Here is an 18,487-nt window from a genome sequence, read left to right as displayed (position 1 = left end):
AATTCAACGCTTCTTCTACATCTAAAATTCAAAAATATAACTTCAATTAAATTAAAAAATTTACTTTTTTCTATTTTATGAAAAAAGAAACTAGTAGATTCATATGATGCTGAAAAAACATATTTTACAAAACTTTGAGACTTCAGTCTTGAAACCAATTTATTAAATATCAAAATGACATTAATTTCATTTATTTCTTCCTAACCTACAAAGTACCCAAGAAGACTGTTATGAAATACAATTTTATATTTTCAATGTTCATAGTACTGCATTTACAATGTACCAAATTTTAAGGATTTAACCTCATCCATGGCAACTAAAATTCCATGCCAATTTAATGAAAACTCATTGGTGTGTTTTTTCTCTATTTTACAGAAAGAGATACGTAAACAGTATTTTACCATAAAATGCTGACTAATTCATCATTTGTCCAGATTTCAATGGGTTACCCATTACAGGTTGTTTTTGTTTTGTTTTGTTTTGCTTTTGTTTGTTTGTTTTTCTGGTGCTGGGGATTGAACCCAGGGCCTTGTGCATGCAAGGCAAGCACTCCACCAATTGAGCTATATCTCCAGCCCACCCATTATAGTTTTGACTTACAGACATTTTCAATATAAACCCTAATGTAATTTATAGGTAAAAAAAAAAAATGTTAGAAAATGACCAAAACTAAAGTCATAGGTTTAGAGATATAACCCTGTAATGTTTTACTGAAATTTAGCACCAAAGAAAAAAATTGTATAAAGTCTTGATTAATTATATTTCTTTATTTTTCTAGTTAGAGTGCACATGAAGAAAGATCTCATCACATAAATGCTAACTCTTAATTATTGTGTATTGTATTTTTGTTAACTTTGTACACATGGAAAACGCACATCACCCAAATAGGTTTTACTTTTTTTAGTGTGCATGTAGATAACTAGATAGAACAATAAAATCTTGTTTTACAAAAGGTTTTGCCTTAAAAATTAAGCATCCATAGTAGAAAATAAATATTTTTTAATACATCAGGTAGGCCACAGATCAAGTGTTTTAAACAAACACATCTCCTAATATAATGACTTAAATATAGGTTAATTTCTCTCAAAAGTAAAAGCCCAGAATGAAATACCTAGAGTTTAGAGGGTGATATTAGCTCTGCCATCTACAAAACAAGCTTCTAAGTTTTCTCCTATAATCAGCATTTTCTAGAGACCATGAAAGGAAAATGCAGAGTCAAGATCTACTGGCTTTATCTCTATGAAGCCAAACTGGAAATAAACTGCATTGTTACCATTTATATTTCATTAACAATGCTTGTCCTCTGGTTTCTCTGAACTGTTAGAGAACAGAGAATGATTATCTTAACCTGGATTTTAGTGTGTGAACATAAAACTTGGCATCTATAAATAGAGGTAAATGGAACACGGGGGACACTTGACATTGTTTCACTAGCCAGTCAGATGGTTAAGTGCTGTTCTTCACCATGAAGAACAAGCTGATCCTCCCACAATCCTATCCCCTATTCTCAGATCAAGTGTGATTTCAAGATCTCTGGGTTTAATACACTTACTCAGAAGGCTCTGCTGTGGCAAGTTTTTGTTTGGTTTTCTTACTTTCACCAGATTTCGAGAATATAAAACTACCAGTGTTGGTGGATGAGGGAAAATTAACACTTGTTTCTGATGATACTGTAAATTGGGACAACATCTTGAGCAATTTGGCATTATGTATTCAAAACAAATTTGAACATACTTAACAACTAGGGAATTCTAAGGTATATATCTAAAAAATAGTTTATAATTTGCTCCAAAGTATGTTCAGATACATTTATAGAACCTTATTTTTTATAGGAAAGATATGGAAGCAATACAAATAATATGGATCCAGCAGAAATGTACTAATATGACTGTTACTATTTTTTTTCCAAAGCAGAAATTTGGTGTACTTGTGATTCCATTTTAATGCCTCAGTTTTTATGTGATGTTTATTGTTAAATATTTTGAAATTCTTCCTAGGAATTGTCCATCAATCATACAAAGGATAAATAAAACAAGGGATATCTTCATAAAATCATCAAAGAGATTACCAAAAAGAAATATATGATTATACACAACAACTTGCATAGCTCAAAAATATATTATAGTGAACCATACTAATGACAGCTTTATACAAATTATATAAAGTTTATATATTGTATTTTATATTAAATACATCATATATTATTATAATAAATATATCATATTATATTAAATATATTTGTATATAGTAAAAAATGTAAAGGCATCAAAAGGATGCTCACAAAAATTATCAGGACTATATCTACAGTATTTCCCAAGAACTATTTTATGTTCAAATTATCTAGCTAGGTGGTATGCCCATGAGTGTGCATATTAATATAATTTTTATATTTTAAATAAATGTTAACTATAATTTTTTGTGTGTATGATACTATCTATATAATGATTTTGAAAAGGAAAAGACTTTTCTGCTAAGAAAAAAAAATATCTTATAAGTATATATGTATTTATATACATATATAAATATATACATATATATAAAGATAGTGTATGCATGTATATGCATATGTGTTTTCTATAGTCTCTCTCTCTCTCTCTCTCTCTCTCTATATATATATATATATATATATATATATATAAAATACATACACGTGTATCACATGATTCTTACAGCTTGAATAAGAATATCAGAGTTATCTATGAATGGAGAAAAGAACAGTTTTTAACACTTGCTCCTCAGAATAACATTACATGTAATTATAAGCTTTACCGTGATACAATACAATTTTGTAATTGATTTTTTTAAATTCTAGCTCAATTCTGCTTAACACAGAGCACAAATCACAAACTCAATCACAGTATTTGAAAATAAAAGTAAAATAAAACATGAAAACATCATGTATGTGTGTTTATATATATGCATATACTTATCAAATAAATTAGGCCTACAGGCATGATTTAATGCTGTTTCACAATTAGTGATCATTTCAGAAAGAAAACAAAGAAATATCTTGTTCTTTCTAAATATCTTGTTCTTCCTTTGTCACCTCTTCTGACAGAGGATCAACCGCCACAGTACATAAAGAACTCAAAAAACAAAGAAACAAAAAGCTCAATGAATCAATGGGCAAGGGCATTAAACAGACACTTCTCAAAATAAGTACAGAGGCTGAGTAATATTCTATCTCAGCATCTGTATTTCTTTTGAGAAGTGCTAAATGAAGTAAGCCAATCCCAAAAAAACAAATAATGCCGCAGTCTGGCTGGGCACAATTCAGGAGCCTTTTGTCAAAAGAAATGAACTTTATTTTCAGAACACACACACCAAACCACACAGCTCCTTAGGAAAAACCTTCAGAGCCCAATTGCCACCACCGGCTTCCCACAAGCCTCTCAGACACTGCAAGCTCCTAACCAGCGACTCATTCTTGTACTGAGTGGGAAGAGTTTTGTTTGTGGTTAATACAGCTCTTTGCGACCCCTCCCAGGCATACAGTTTTCACTAACGGAGTGTTCTGTTCTCTGTTGAGACACTTCCCAACAGCTGGGGATGAGGGTCTGCTCCCCGGCTGCCTCCTCTGGTCTTTGGGGGCTCCAGGAGTGGACGTGGGGGCAGAAGGCTCCCTGTATCTCTCCATGGGCTCAGTGAGCTTCTTTTCCTCCTTTCCACAACCAACAGTGTTTGGCTTTTGTTCTTTTGGGGGTTGCAATGGGGAGGAAGGAGGCTCTTTACTCCTGACAAATCTTTGCATAACTGGGTTTTCGCAATTCAGTGGCAGCTCCCTTCACTTGCACTGATTTACATGCGGTTGTAGTAAGGGTAGAAGAGAGTCTGTCCACGCTGTGGGTTTCTCTCTGCTTTTCTACCACCTTGGGATCCTTGGGTAAATGGGCTGGGGAAGGGGTTCATTCCTATGTTGCTAATACAGCACAGGAAGCCGGCACTGAGGGCTCTCTAGGGACCACTGCAGGTATAGTGTTTGTACTTGTATCTGCATTGAGGCTTCTTTCTTTTGATGGTCCTATGATCAAGCTAGATAGCCTGTTTTCAAACAAATCCTCTGTCTTCAAACTGCCAGCAGCTCCAGGTAATGGAGGAAAGTTGGACAGTCCCAGTTCAAAGCTTGGTGATGGAGGCTTTGGTGGTGTTGGAGACTGAGTCTGGCTGCTTGTAAACTTCTCCTCTCTTTTCTTCCGATAGCCGAAGGAATTTTTCCTTCCTCTCCCTAAACCAGGAGAGGATTCAAGACTACTTGGCTCCACATGCCCAGTTCCAATCTCTCTCTTGGGATAAGCTGAAGGATTTTGTATTCACGTTCTAGTTTGCCCTGTTTGCCTTGTCTGTGGGCTCCGAACACCATTAATTAACCGATCTGCAGTGAAGTTAAATATTGATGGACTTTCCAGAAGTCCAGGTCCTCTCTGCACTAGGAATTGCATGGCGCAGTTGAGATTTACTAGGATTCCTGCTTCTAGGCGGATACTGTCTAAGTGAAGTCAGAGGAGATGCTGCAGGTTTGAAGGTTGGAGACGTAAACCCATTTATAAATCCAGTATTTGGAAATGGAGTTACCTTAATTGGCTTTCCTTGAAAAGTTTTTACTTCTTCTCACAGGTATTTGTAAGCCTCCCGTGCATCAGCTTCTGTTTCAAATGTAATAAACCAATTATTATTATAGGCAAATTCACAGTTTATAAATTTCGGTAAGTTATCTCCTTTAAATAGTGCTTCTACTTCTTCCACAGGGGTAGATTCAGAGATTTCATGCAGGATTACTATGCAACAATTTTGATTTGGCCTTACTTTTTCTCCCTTCTCATCCACTTGAACTAAAGGTAAAGATCTTAGCACTTCAACAATTAAATTCACATCAGTACTGAGTTTTTTGATATGGTCAAGGTTAGCTACCGTTGTAATTGGCACATATTGATCACTATCCATCTGCGATATGAGATACATGTCACTAGCAAGATTCTCCCTAGATAAGCAGAATTCCAATGTTTTTTTTTTTAAGTACTTCCCGGGGGTCTTCCTGGCTTTCTGCTTGAGACTCATTTCCTCCTGTTTTGCTATTTTCAGGCAGAGATTCATATTCTGAATGATCCAGAGCCAAAGTGTTCATGTCTGTCTGGTCTGACTCCTGTAAGTCCGGTAATGCTGCATTCTCTTGACTTTTGTCACCAAAATGGGGGATGGGGGATATGGGAGGAATAGACAAACTTTAGATAGGGCAAAGGGGAGGGAGGAAAAGAGAGGGGGCATGGGGGGTAAGAAAGACAGTGGAATAAGATGGACATCATTACCTAAGTACAGGTAAGAAGAGACAAATGGTGTGACTCTACATTGTGAACAAGCAGAGACATGAAAAATTGTGCTCTATATGTGTATTATGAATTGATTCACATTCTGTTTTCATATATAACAAATTAGAATACATTTTTAAAAATCTAGGAATAGACCTAAGCAAGGAGGTAAAAGATCTCTACAGGGAAAATTACAGAATGCTGAAAAACGAAATAGAAGAATACCCTAGAAGATGGAAAGGTATTCCATGTTCATAAATAAGCAGAATTAGTATTGCTAAAATGGTCATATTAAAAAATAAACAGTCTATAGATTTTATGTAGTCCCCATCACAATGCCCAATGACATTTTTTGCAAAATTAGATAAACCAATCCTAACATTTATATAGAAGAACAAAAAAAAAAAAAAAACAGAATAGCCAAAGCAATCCTGAACAAATTAAGAAACACTGGAGGCATCATAATACCTAACTTCAAATTATACTATAGAGCCATAGTAAGATAATCATCAGGGTAATGCGTAAAAACAGGCACACAGGCCAATGGAATAGAAGACAGGCTACAATCAGTTGATTCTTGAGAAAGGCATCAAAAAAAAAAAAGCACTGGAGAAAAGACAGTCTCTTTAACAAATGGTGCTGAGAAAACTGGATATCCACGTGGAGAAGAATGAAACGGAATCCCTATCTCTCACTCTGTTGGCCAAAGTCAACTAAAAATGTGCCAATGACCTAGATATAAGACCAGAAATTTAGCAAACAGAAGAAAGCAAACTTCAAGAAAACTGAGAGGAAACACTGCAACAATACAGGCACAGACAGTGACTTCCCAAATAGGACTTATATAACTCAGGATATAATAGCAGTAATCAGTAAATGGGATGGCATCAAATTAAAATGCTTTCACAAAACAATGGAAACTACAACATCATGAAGAGATAGTCTACACAAAAAGGACAGGGGGTTAATATCTGGAATATACATAGAACTCAATACTCAATATCAAAAGAAACAAATACCCATTCAATATATGAGCAGGTGAACTGAAGAGACAATTCTCGAAGTATTGATGGCCAACAGTTATTTTTTAAAAATCTTCAACTTCTTTACCCATCAGAAAATTAAAATCAAAACTACAATGAAATTCAATGTCATCCCAGTTAGAAAGGCAACCATCAGGAATACAAATAAAAATAAGTGCTGGTGACAATGTGGGGAAAAGGAGAACTGTTATATGCCATTGGCGGAAATGTAAATTGGTACGCTCCCTACAGAAATCAGAATGAAGTTTCTTCAGAAAACTAAAAATGGAACTATCATATGATCCAGCTATACCGGTCCTCAGAATTTATCTGAAAGATTTAAAGTTGCATAATGTGTGTGTGCATATATATATCTCCATCCATCCATGTTTATAGCATGATTCACAATACCCAAGTTAGGTAATCATCATAGGTGTCCATCAACAAATGAATAAATAAAGAAAATGTTGAATACACAATGTAGTATAACTCATTCTTAAAGAACAAAATTACATCATTTGCAGGGAATTAGAGAGCATTGTGTTAAGCAAAATAAATCTGACTTGGAAGGACAAAAAAACTTACAGATGACTAAAGATAATATAAAAAAATGTTCAACATCTTTAACCATCATGAAAATACAAATCAAAACTACATTGAGATTACATCTCATTTTAGTTAAACTGAAAATCATTAAGATTACAAATAGTGATAAATACTGGCAAGGATTCAAGGGAAAAGGGAATGCTCATACACTGTTGGTGGGAATGTAAATTAGTACAGCCACTCTGAGGAAATCAGTATGCAGTTGCCTCAAAAAATAAAAGTTGAACTACCATATGATTTAGCTATACATCTCCACAGTATTTATTCAAAAGAATTAAAGACAACATTTGTAGAGATACATGCATTCTGATGTTTATAACAGCACAATTCACAATAACTAAGATGTAGAATCATCTTAGGTATCTGTCAACAGATGAATGGATAAAAGACAATGAAAAAAAAATTATATATATATGTATATATGTATATAATAGAGCTGTATTTAGTCATACAGGAATAAAATTGTGTCATTTCAGGAAAATGCATAGAACTGGAGAGCATCATTTTGAGATTTTGAGAGGACTAAGCAAGACTCAGAAAGATAAAAGTCATAGGTTTTCTCATATGTATGAAAAGGGGGAATAAAAAAGAAAAAGAGATCTCATGAAAGCAGAAAGGAAACTCTTAGGTACAGGAGGAGGAAAGGATAAAAGGGAGATATTAGGGAATGAAGTTGATCAAAATATGTTATATGCATATACAAATATCCCAAAATGAAATAAATTATACCATATAATTAATGTGTACCAAAAAAAATTAAAATTGTGTTCTTGATGTCTTGCATTTTTTTATGTGTGACTATTGCTTAGGATACACTTAATTAAGGTACATTATTTATAATTTTAATATTTCAAATATTAGGTTTCTCATTCAATTGTTATAATCAATTATAGATATGTACATAAATAGAAATTAATAAGGAATTTTATCTGTATATATATATATATATATATATATATATATATATATATATAGATAGATAGATAGATAGATAGATATAACTTTCAAAAACAAAGTACCATTTTAAAAGTAGTTGTCTTAGTATTATACTAAGTTTGGGAGCAATTTTGAATAGTTTTCATATCGCGAGAAAGAAATAGAGGTGCACATATTCTGCTTTTATCCAATCTAAAAACAAGTTATTTAAATGAACAACTTTAATTCAAAGTGTACAAAGAAACATAACTTTAAATTTTTTGCACTGAAGTAGAAAAGAATGAGGCTTAACAAAGCTAATATTACAAGTTACATAGAAAGGTAAAATTTTTAAATTTTTACAATCTTTATAAAGATTGTAAAGTGATTATGTCCAAAACCTACTTGCTCATTCACCTCAAAATGTTTTTTCACCATCTACAATATCACAAGTACAGTGCTTACCCTCTGAATTAAAAAGCAGTGGAAACAAACATGGATGCCATTTTGGGGGGAAACCAATAATAAATAGTACATTGTTGTATTCATTGTAGAGCTCTCTTGAAAATATAAATGTATGACTATGCATGGAAATCTTCAGTCAAGATTATGAGTAAACTAAATTATGGTGTGTTTGAAGAAGACACATAAGCCTCCAGACTAACTTTTTTTTGTTGTTGTTAAAACCTTTTTGGGAGTATAAACAAACAGGTACAGGAGCTTTTAGATATGCTAGTGGACTCATATATTACGTGCCTGTAATTCCAGCTACTCTGGAGGCTTAAGCATGAGGAAAGCAAGTTCAAGGCAAGCTTAGGAAGACCTTCAGCAATTTAGCAAAACCTTATCTCAAATAAAATATTTAAATAAAGAAAAAAAAGAGAAAGAAAAAGAAAAAAGGTTAGGGATATAGCTCAGTGGGATCACTGGGTAAAATCCATCCCTTCCCAACCCCCCCCCCACCCCCCAAAAAATGACACTTATTTTCTTTGTATTTCAACATAGCAACATAGCACAACCTTGATTATTTCATTTTTAGTTATCTATAGGGATAAAAATCTGCTTGCTTATTTTTATATCTCATATATGAATTTGAAAATTACCAAGAGATTCTCTGGTTCCTTTTTAAATATCTGACTCGCTCAATCCAGACCCAAGGAGCTGGGTGGACTGTTGGAATACACCACAGAGCTTCCACTGGGCGCCCTACCCTCCTTCCCCGTTCTTTAGCTGTGTTAGCTGGAGGTTGCAACAGGGCGAGAAAGGGAAATGAATTATGGAGAAGCACAATAGGGATTCATTCCTCATCTTAATTCCCTTTCTGTCAGCCCTGCCTTTGCTGATTTAAAAGGAGACTTGGGGCTAGAGCAAAGGTGAGAAATTCAGTCACAACTAAATTAAAAATTAAATTAAAAAATCTGGCCCAAACCATAATATGTAACTGTATAGGAACCCTAGAATCAAGGAGTAATGCATGCCTCACTGATTAATAATGAGAGGTTGTTAAAACAATAAAAGAATATAAGGAACCGGTGAGGGGTTATACGTCCTGATTATTTGCTTCATAAAGTAAGAGGAAAACTGAAAGGAACTAGAAAAACTAAGCTGTAGAATTGTTTCCCCAAAGCTTCTGAATTTTAATGTCTTTCACTAACATTCCCAGACTCCTTGGAAATCCCTCCCACCCTAATGGAGGAAAAGAACACTATGTACTTCGTAATATTCCTCTTTGTAAATGTGCATTCATGTTACTAATATAACTTGGGATAAAACTTGAACCTGGCTTGCTAAAAATAAAGTTCTATCTCCTCCTCCTCTTTCTATTACCCTTATTAGTATCATTGCCTTTCTTCTTATTACTATTTGATCATTCTGCTCAACTTTAAGGTAATTGTGGAGCACTTTAAAAATCAGTCTTTACTGGTAATAAGCTGTGACAAGGTGTATTGAGTCACTCCTCTTATAAAACTAATTTGTACATATTAGCTATATTAAAGAAGCACCTTTTCTTTTTTTAGCAATGGTAAAAGTGATTTGCTTCCCTCATGAGACCTAATGCAACCTTTTCTCTTTCTCTTGTTGGAAATTTCTAATGCCTAGGAATATAAAGCTTCCTGGCTTTAATGGTGTTTGTATGTTTTAGTATACATGTATTTTTATCTTGATATATATGTCTTTGATACATTTTTACAGACAAATAAATTAGCTATGCAGGTATTAATTCATCATTTCATTCAGAGTCATTTTTGTTAAGTACTTAACAAAGAAGAGTGCCTCCATACTTCCAAAATATAAAAAAGAAAATACATAAAAAATTCACTGTGGTTTTATATTATATTCAGAGTTTTACCTTCAATTCATGATAAACAAAGTGATCATGAAACAAGAGAAAAAATATGTTTTTGGCACACACAAAAACAACCTAACCTTGATCAGAACACTGGTTGTTTTTCACCTGTTATTGAGAAGAATTTATTTATGAATGCCACAATCACATTGTGTTTTAATAAAAACTTACTCTACATATCATTGTCTTACACTAGCTCCTTCACCACATTAAATCTTTTTTTCAAATGTCTAAATATTTGCCCAAGCCATGAGCATAGTTGTATCTGTTTTCCATTTTCACATACATTTAATCCTTATAGGATTTTACCACCAAACCCTTTTCTTCCGCCATCTCCATTCTGCAGTGCATTAAAGACCTTTATTTTTTACCCCTAATTTACTATAGACTCTTTGAATTGATCTCTACAATTCATGGGACCCTCCAAACAATTCTATTCAATTACTCATAATGATGGTTTAAATATACAAATTAGATAATGCACATTGTTCTGCTTAAAATTTCTTCATGGGTTCCACAGCTTTCCCGAAGGTATTTAGAAACTGCTTAATATGTCACAATAGGGCTTGTGATTCTGCCCCTGTTCCCCTTGAGTCTCACATCTGATCATTGACCTTTTCTCTCAACAGTCTCTCTGTTCTGCCCTCTCTGTTCAGCAATGCTTTCTCGTACTTTATCACATATATCATATATTTATCACATATATCTCTTCCTTTATCTCATACATCAGGTTAGATATTATCTCCTCCAAAGATCCTCCCCTAAATTATAATGGCATTAAGTGTTTCTCCTATATATTATCAAGGTAACTAGATGTAGTGAAATCATAGAGAATGAAACTCTGTATAACTAAGTTTCTCCTAACTAAATAGTAGATGTCTGTGAGTAAGCAATATGTATTTTGTCCATATGTCCTAGGAAGTTAGAGTAGTGTGTGTACTAAAAGTATAACCAGGATTTTGATTTGATAGAATTTGAAACTGAATTAGAAATTATGATGAATTGTTTTATGCGAAAATATCTAATGTATGACCAAAAATATATGGATTTTGAAGAGAGGTGATAGAAGAAATTATTCCAAAAAGAGAAACAATGTAACAACTGCTATGAACAAATTCTTAGTATATCTAATTATCTGAAATTAGAATATCTGGAATAGAGAAGAGAACAAATGGTACAGATTGTTGAAAATATTTTTGAATATCAAAACATAAGATATAAAAGATGGATTGAAGAAAAGTTGCATTTGAAAAGGTAAAAAGAATTCTGATGACAAATTGGTACTATTCATTTTGTGCTTATGTAAGAATTTTGCCTTTTATTTTGAAACAAAGAAGAAGGAATTTAAATATATCCATAGGTGAAATGACTATTTCCTTAGCAGGCTTGTAGAACACCTGAAGAAATTTAAGAATGATGAAAGACTAGATGGAACTTCTATGCCATTTATAAATGACTTCTGTACTGAATGACAGACGTCACTATCTGGTAATGCTTTCACAGGGGAGTTTAACTGCATTCTTTTAAAAAGTCTAGAACTGACTCTTGGCTCAATTATTCTTTTTACTGAGTTAACAATGAAATCATTCTTTTGTTCCAAGGAAGCTTATGAGCTAAAGTGAGAGAAGTATTATTAGTTAACCATGAAAGTCTTCAAGCCTTATTTTTCCTACTAGTAAGCATTTCCTAATAACACAAGGTGAACGAGACATGGATGTATTGGGTATTTTTTTCCTTACACTCTCAAAGTGATTTTTATATAATCACATTTGCATTTTGGTAAGGCATTTATGTTTTTTTTTTAACTATTCACCAGTGATTTTAGATTGCTTCCCATTCAATGCAAGAGATATAGTTACATGCATCAATTTTCTATAATAAATTTTCTGATGCTGTCTCCTTTGCCCATATGTCCAAAGGTAGTAATTGTATTTTTCTTGTATTTCATATGTGGTCACCTCCATTTTCCTCATGTCATTTTTCAGGTGTCAGACTTCACTTTTTCCTGTTCATTCAGTTTACTTAACTGAATCTCATTTTGACCTATTTTCCATGTAAAATTTCTGAGTAGCTCTTATCCTTACACTTTCATATCAGATATCTTGTATCAGAGAGTTGAAAGCAAACCAATTACATTCTAAGACTGTTCTTCATGTTCCTCAGGTTATGAAAATTTTGTTAAAATTCTAGTAAATGGACAGTAGGAAAAATTTTCATCACAAAGAAAAAATGGAAAAGAACATGTAAGCTTATACTTTTTATTTAGAGAAGACAGTGTGGTGTATCAAAGTGTATGTATCATGACTTTGGGTTATCTTGTGTTGAGATAGTTTTTCTTAAAATTGTCAACTGAGTGAGTTTAATACCTAATGGTTATAAAAGTAATGTTTTATTGGTAAAATTATACTTAACAGTGGTAAGTATCAGATTTGGTAATATATATCTGAATTTAGCATATACTAACAGCCAGTGAATTTCCTTCTGTCTCTCTCTCTCTCCTTCATTAAACTCTTCACACCCATCTGTATGTCCCAACAGCTTTCTCTTTTTCTTTTGGTGGTGCTGGGGATTTATCAATGCCCATAATGTTGTACACCAGGCAAGTGTTGTACCATTGAGCACACCCTGAGCACATGACAGCACTCTTTTTTCCCTCTTTTTAAATTGGTTCTTTTTAATTATACATGACAATAAGATTCATTTTGACATAATTATAAAAGCATGGAATATAAGTTAGAACAATAATTTAGTTCTCAATATTTTCCCTTTCCCACCTGTATTAGTCAGGGTTCTCTAGAGAAACAGAATCAACAGGAATTATAATTATTAAAAAAAAGGGATTAATTAAGTTGGCTCATGCTACCAGAATCTGGATAGTCCACAATGGCCATCTACAGGCTGGAGGGCTTCAAGAACCAGAAGCTGCATAGTCCAAGAGGCTGAAGCCTCAGAACAAGAGGGATCAATGGTTTTACCCTAGTCCAAGACTGAAGGCTTCTGGAAACTCTCTGAAGAATCATTGGCAGAGTCCAATTTGGAAGAGTGAAGAAGTGAGAGTCTGATATCCTCAGAGGATTTCTTGATTGCAGTAGCAATTAAGAACCCAATCAAAAAGAATGGAGCTTTCATCTGCTGCTGCTTCCCTGTTCTTCCAACTTTTATTGCATCCAAGCCATCATCCTTTTGGACAGGGCTACCCATGCTTAGGGAGGGTCTCTATTTCAGTTGGCTATCCCACATGCCAATTATTCCTAGACACATTATCACTGACAAGACAAACCCAAAAGCCTCTTAATCATTGGCATCTCTTAATACAATCAAGTTGACAATTCAAATTAACCATTTAACCATTACACCTCTCTTCTTCTTTCCTGTTCCCTTCCCTTGACTCCACTGATTTTTTTGCTATTTACTTACAGTTTTTTTTTTTTAGTTTTTTTGTGGATGTACAAGTGTGAATCTCATGAAAGCATTCATGAAGAAGAAATTTGTTTCTTTAAAACGTTTTTAATAAGTAACATAAATAAACAAATATGGCTGGAAGAACAATCCATATCTCAATAATAACCCTAAATGTTAATGGCTTAAACTCACCAATTAAGAGACACAGGCTAGTAGAATGGATCAAAAAAAAAAAAAAAAGATCCAACAATATGCAGCATACAGGAGACGCATTTGATAGGAAAAGTCATACATAGACTGAAGGTGAAAGGTTGGGAAAAATCATATCACTCATATGGACTTTGGAAACAAGCAGGAGTGTCCATACTCATATCAAATAAAATAGATTTCAAGCCAAAGTTAATCAAAAGGGATAAAGAGGGACACTACATACTGCTCAAGGGAAACATACACCAACAAGACATAACAATCATAAATATATATGCTCCAAACAATGGTGCAGCTATGTTCATCAAACAAACTCTTCTCAAGTTCAAGAGTCTAATAGACCACCATACAATAATTATGGGAGACTTTAACACACCTCTCTCACCACTGGACAGATCTTCCAAACAAAAGTTGAATAAAGAAACTATAGAACTCAATAATACAATTAATAACCTAGACTTAATTGACATATATAGAATATACCACCCAACATCAAGCAGTTATACTTTTTTCTCAGCAGCACATGGATCCTTCTCAAAAATAGATCATATATTATGTCACAGGGCAACTCTTAGACATTATAAAGGAGTAGAGATAATACCATGTATCTTATCTGATCATAATGGAATGAAACTGGAAATCAACGATAAAAGAAGGAAGGAAAAATCATGCATCGCTTGGAAAATGAACAATAGGTTACTGAATGATCAATGGGTTATAGAAGACATCAAGGAGGAAATTAAAAAATTCTTAGAGATAAATGAAAACACAGACACAACATATCGGAATCTATGGGACACAATGAAAACAGTTCTAAGAGGAAAATTCATTGCCTGGAGTTCATTCCTTAAAAAAAGAAAAAAAACAACAAATAAATGATCTCATACTTCATCTCAAAATCCTAGAAAAAGAAGAGCAAATCAACAGCAAAAGAAGTAGAAGGCAAGAAATAATTAAAATCAGAGCTGAAATTAATAAAATGGATACAAAAGAAACAATTGAAAAAATTGACAAAACTAAAAGTTGGTTCTTTGAAAAAATAAATAAGATCAACAGACCCTTAGCCATGCTAACGAAGAGAAGAAGAGAGAGAACTCAAATTACTAGCATACGGGATGAAAAAGGCAATATCACAACAGACACTTCAGAAATACAGAAGATAATTAGAAATTATTTTGAATCCTTATACTCCAATAAAATAGAATATAGTGAAGGCATCGATAAATTTCTTAAGCCATATGACCTACCCAGATTGAGTCAGGAGGATACAGACAACCTAAACAGACCAATATCAATCGAGGAAATAGAAGAAGCCATCAAAAGACTACCAACTAAGAAAAGCCCAGGACCGGATGGGTATACAGCAGAGTTTTACAAAACCTTTAAAGAAGAACTAATACCAATACTTTTCAAGCTATTCCAGGAAATAGAGAAAGAGGGAGAACTTCCAAATTCATTCTACGAGGCCAACATCACCCTGATTCCTAAACCAAACAAAGACACTTCAAAGAAAGAACACTACAGACCAATATCTCTAATGAATCTAGATGCAAAAATCCTCAATAAAATTCTGGCGAATCGGATACAAAAACATATCAAAAAAATTGTGCACCATGACCAAGTAGGATTCATCCCTGGGATGCAAGGCTGGTTCAATATACAGAAATCAATAAATGTTATTCACCACATCAATAGACTTAAAGATAAGAACCATATGATCATATCAGTAGACGCGGAAAAAGCATTCGACAAAGTACAGCATCCCTTCATGTTCAAAACTCTAGAAAATCTAGGGATAACAGGAACATACCTCAATATTGTAAAAGCAATCTATGCTAAGCCTCAGGCTAGCATCATTCTGAACGGAGAAAAATTGAAGGCATTCCCTCTAAAATCTGGAACAAGACAGGGATGCCCTCTCTCACCACTTCTGTTCAACATAGTTCTCGAAACACTGGCCAGAGCAATTAGGCAGAGGAAAGAAATTAAAGGCATAAAAATAGGAAAAGAAGAACTTAAATTATCACTATTTGCAGTTGACATGATTCTATACCTAGCAGACCCAAAAGGGTCTACAAAGAAACTATTATGGCTAATAAATGAATTCAGCAAAGTGGCAGGATATAAAATCAACACGCATAAATCAAAGGCATTCCTGTATATCAGCGAGAAATCCTCTGAAATGGAAATGAGGACAACCACTCCATTCACAATATCCACAGGGAAAAAAAAAATACTTGGGAATCAACCTAACAAAAGAGGTGAAAGACTTATACAATGAAAACTACAGAACCCTAAAGAGAGAAATAGAAGAAGATCTTAGAAGATGGAAAAAGATACCCTGTTCATGGATAGGCAGAACCAACATCATCAAAATGGAGATATTACCAAAAGTTCTCTATAGGTTTAATGCAATGCCAATCAAAATCCCAATGGCATTTCTTGTAGAAATAGAAAAAGCAATCATGAAATTCATATGGAAAAATAAAAGACCCAGAATAGCAAAAAAAATGCTACGCAGGAAGTGTGAATCAGGCGGTATAGCGATACCAGACTTCAAACTATACTACAGAGCAATAGTAACAAAAACAGCATGGTACTGGTACCAAAACAGGCGGGTGGACCAATGGTACAGAATAGAGGACACAGAAACCAATCCACAAAACTACAACTATCTTATATTTGATAAAGGGGCTAAAAGCATGCAATGGAGGAAGGATAGCATCTTCAACAAATGGTGCTGGGAAAACTGGAAATCCATATGCAACAAAATGAAACTGAATCCCTTTCTCTCGCCATGCACAAAAGTGAATTCAAAATGGATCAAGGAGCTTGATATCAAATCAGAGACACGCTGTCTGATAGAAGAAAAAGTTGGCTACGATCTACATACGGTGGGGTCGGGCTCCAAATTCCTCAATAGGACACCCATAGCACAAAATTTAATAACTAGAATCAACAAATGGGACTTACTCAAACTAAAAAGTTTTTTCTCAGCAAAAGAAACAATAAGAGAGGTAAATAGGGAGCCTACATCCTGGGAACAAATCTTTACTCCTCACACTTCAGATAGAGCCCTAATATCCAGAGTATACAAAGAACTCAAAAAATTAGACAATAAGAGAACAAACAACCCGATCAACAAATGGGCCAAGGACCTGAACAGACACTTCTCAGAGGAGGACATACAGTCAATCAACAAGTACATGAAAAAATGCTCACCATCTCTAGCAGTCAGAGAAATGCAAATCAAAACCACCCTAAGATACCATCTCACTCCAGTAAGATTGGCAGCCATTATGAAGTCAAACAACAACAAGTGCTGGCGAGCATGTGGGCAAAAGGGTACACTTGTACATTGCTGGTGGGACTGCAAATTGGTGTGGCCAATTTGGAAAGCAGTATGGAGATTTCTTGGAAAGCTGGGAATGGAACCACCATTTGACCCAGCTATTCCTCTTCTCGGTCTATTCCCTAAAGACCTAAAAAGAGCATACTACAGGGACACTGCTACATCAATGTTCATAGCAGCACAATTCACAATAGCAAGACTGTGGAACCAAACTAGATGCCCTTCAATAGACGAATGGATAAAAAAAATGTGGCATTTATACACAATGGAGTATTATTCTGCATTAAAAAATGACAAAAATCATAGAATTTGCAGGGAAATGGATGGCATTAGAGCAGATTATGCTAAGTGAAGCTAGCCAATCCCTAAAAAACAAATGCCAAATGTCTTCTTTGATATAAGGAGAGTAACTAAGAACAGAGCAGGGAGGAAGAGCATGAGAAGAAGATTAACATTAAACAGGGATGAGAGGTGGGAGGGAAAGGGAGAGAGGTGGGAGGGAAAGGGAGAGAGAAGGGAAATTGCATGGAAATGGAAGGAGACCCTCAGGGTTATACAAAATTAGATACAAGAGGAAGTGAGGGGAAAGGAAAAAAAAGGGGGGAGAAATGAATTACAGTAGATGGGGTAGAGAGAGAAGAGGGGAGGGGAGGGGAGGGAAGGGGGGATAATAGAGGATAGGAAAGGCAGCAGAATACAACAGACACTAGTATGGCAATATGTAAATCAGTGGATGTGTAACCGATGTGATTCTGCAATCTGTATATGGGGTAAAAATGGGAGTTCATAACCCACTTGAATCAAAGTGTGAAATATGATATGCCAAGAACTATGTAATGTTTTCAACAACCAACAATTAAAAAAAAGTTTTTAAATTTTTATCCAGGTGATCAGAGAATACACAAACTAAATGGTATCATCATTGTATTTATTTCATATAAATGTTTTAATAAATGTTTATATATTTGTTTTAACTCACTGTAATACTAAATAATTTTGAAAATTATAGTAATTTTCTTCAGAATAAAAAAGTATGCTTCCTCCCCCAAACTAACAGAGCATTATAATTTTTGGGCAATCAACATTTGTTGAGTTGTTGATTATGTTTGTTAAATTTCACAATTTTATGAGGTTTGATGTGATTTCTAATGATTTTTATTTAATAATTCTCATTTTTGCTACATAAGGAAGAACCAAAGGAAATTTTCCAAATGAAGTTCTCTAAAACATCAACTTTGGCAGTGTTTTACAATCATGCTTTAAGATCATAATGATCATTTTATATTGCTATAGGTATGAATCACTAATCTCAAGGTTAAATTGTATTATTTAA

At 34.1% G+C, this 18,487-nt stretch overlaps 1 pseudogene; it reads right to left on the bottom strand.

The window, feature by feature from the left end:
• Positions 1 to 3,421: 3,421 nt before the first annotated feature.
• LOC114097606 (la-related protein 4B pseudogene) lies at positions 3,422 to 13,121 on the bottom strand (annotated as a pseudogene).
• Positions 13,122 to 18,487: the final 5,366 nt, after the last annotated feature.

This window comes from Marmota flaviventris, chromosome 4 (genome assembly GCF_047511675.1).
Source record: "Marmota flaviventris isolate mMarFla1 chromosome 4, mMarFla1.hap1, whole genome shotgun sequence".
Classification (NCBI taxonomy): Eukaryota; Metazoa; Chordata; class Mammalia; order Rodentia; family Sciuridae; genus Marmota; species Marmota flaviventris.
Note: the sequence above shows the minus strand (reverse complement) of the source record. Positions and strands in the feature narration are given on the sequence as shown.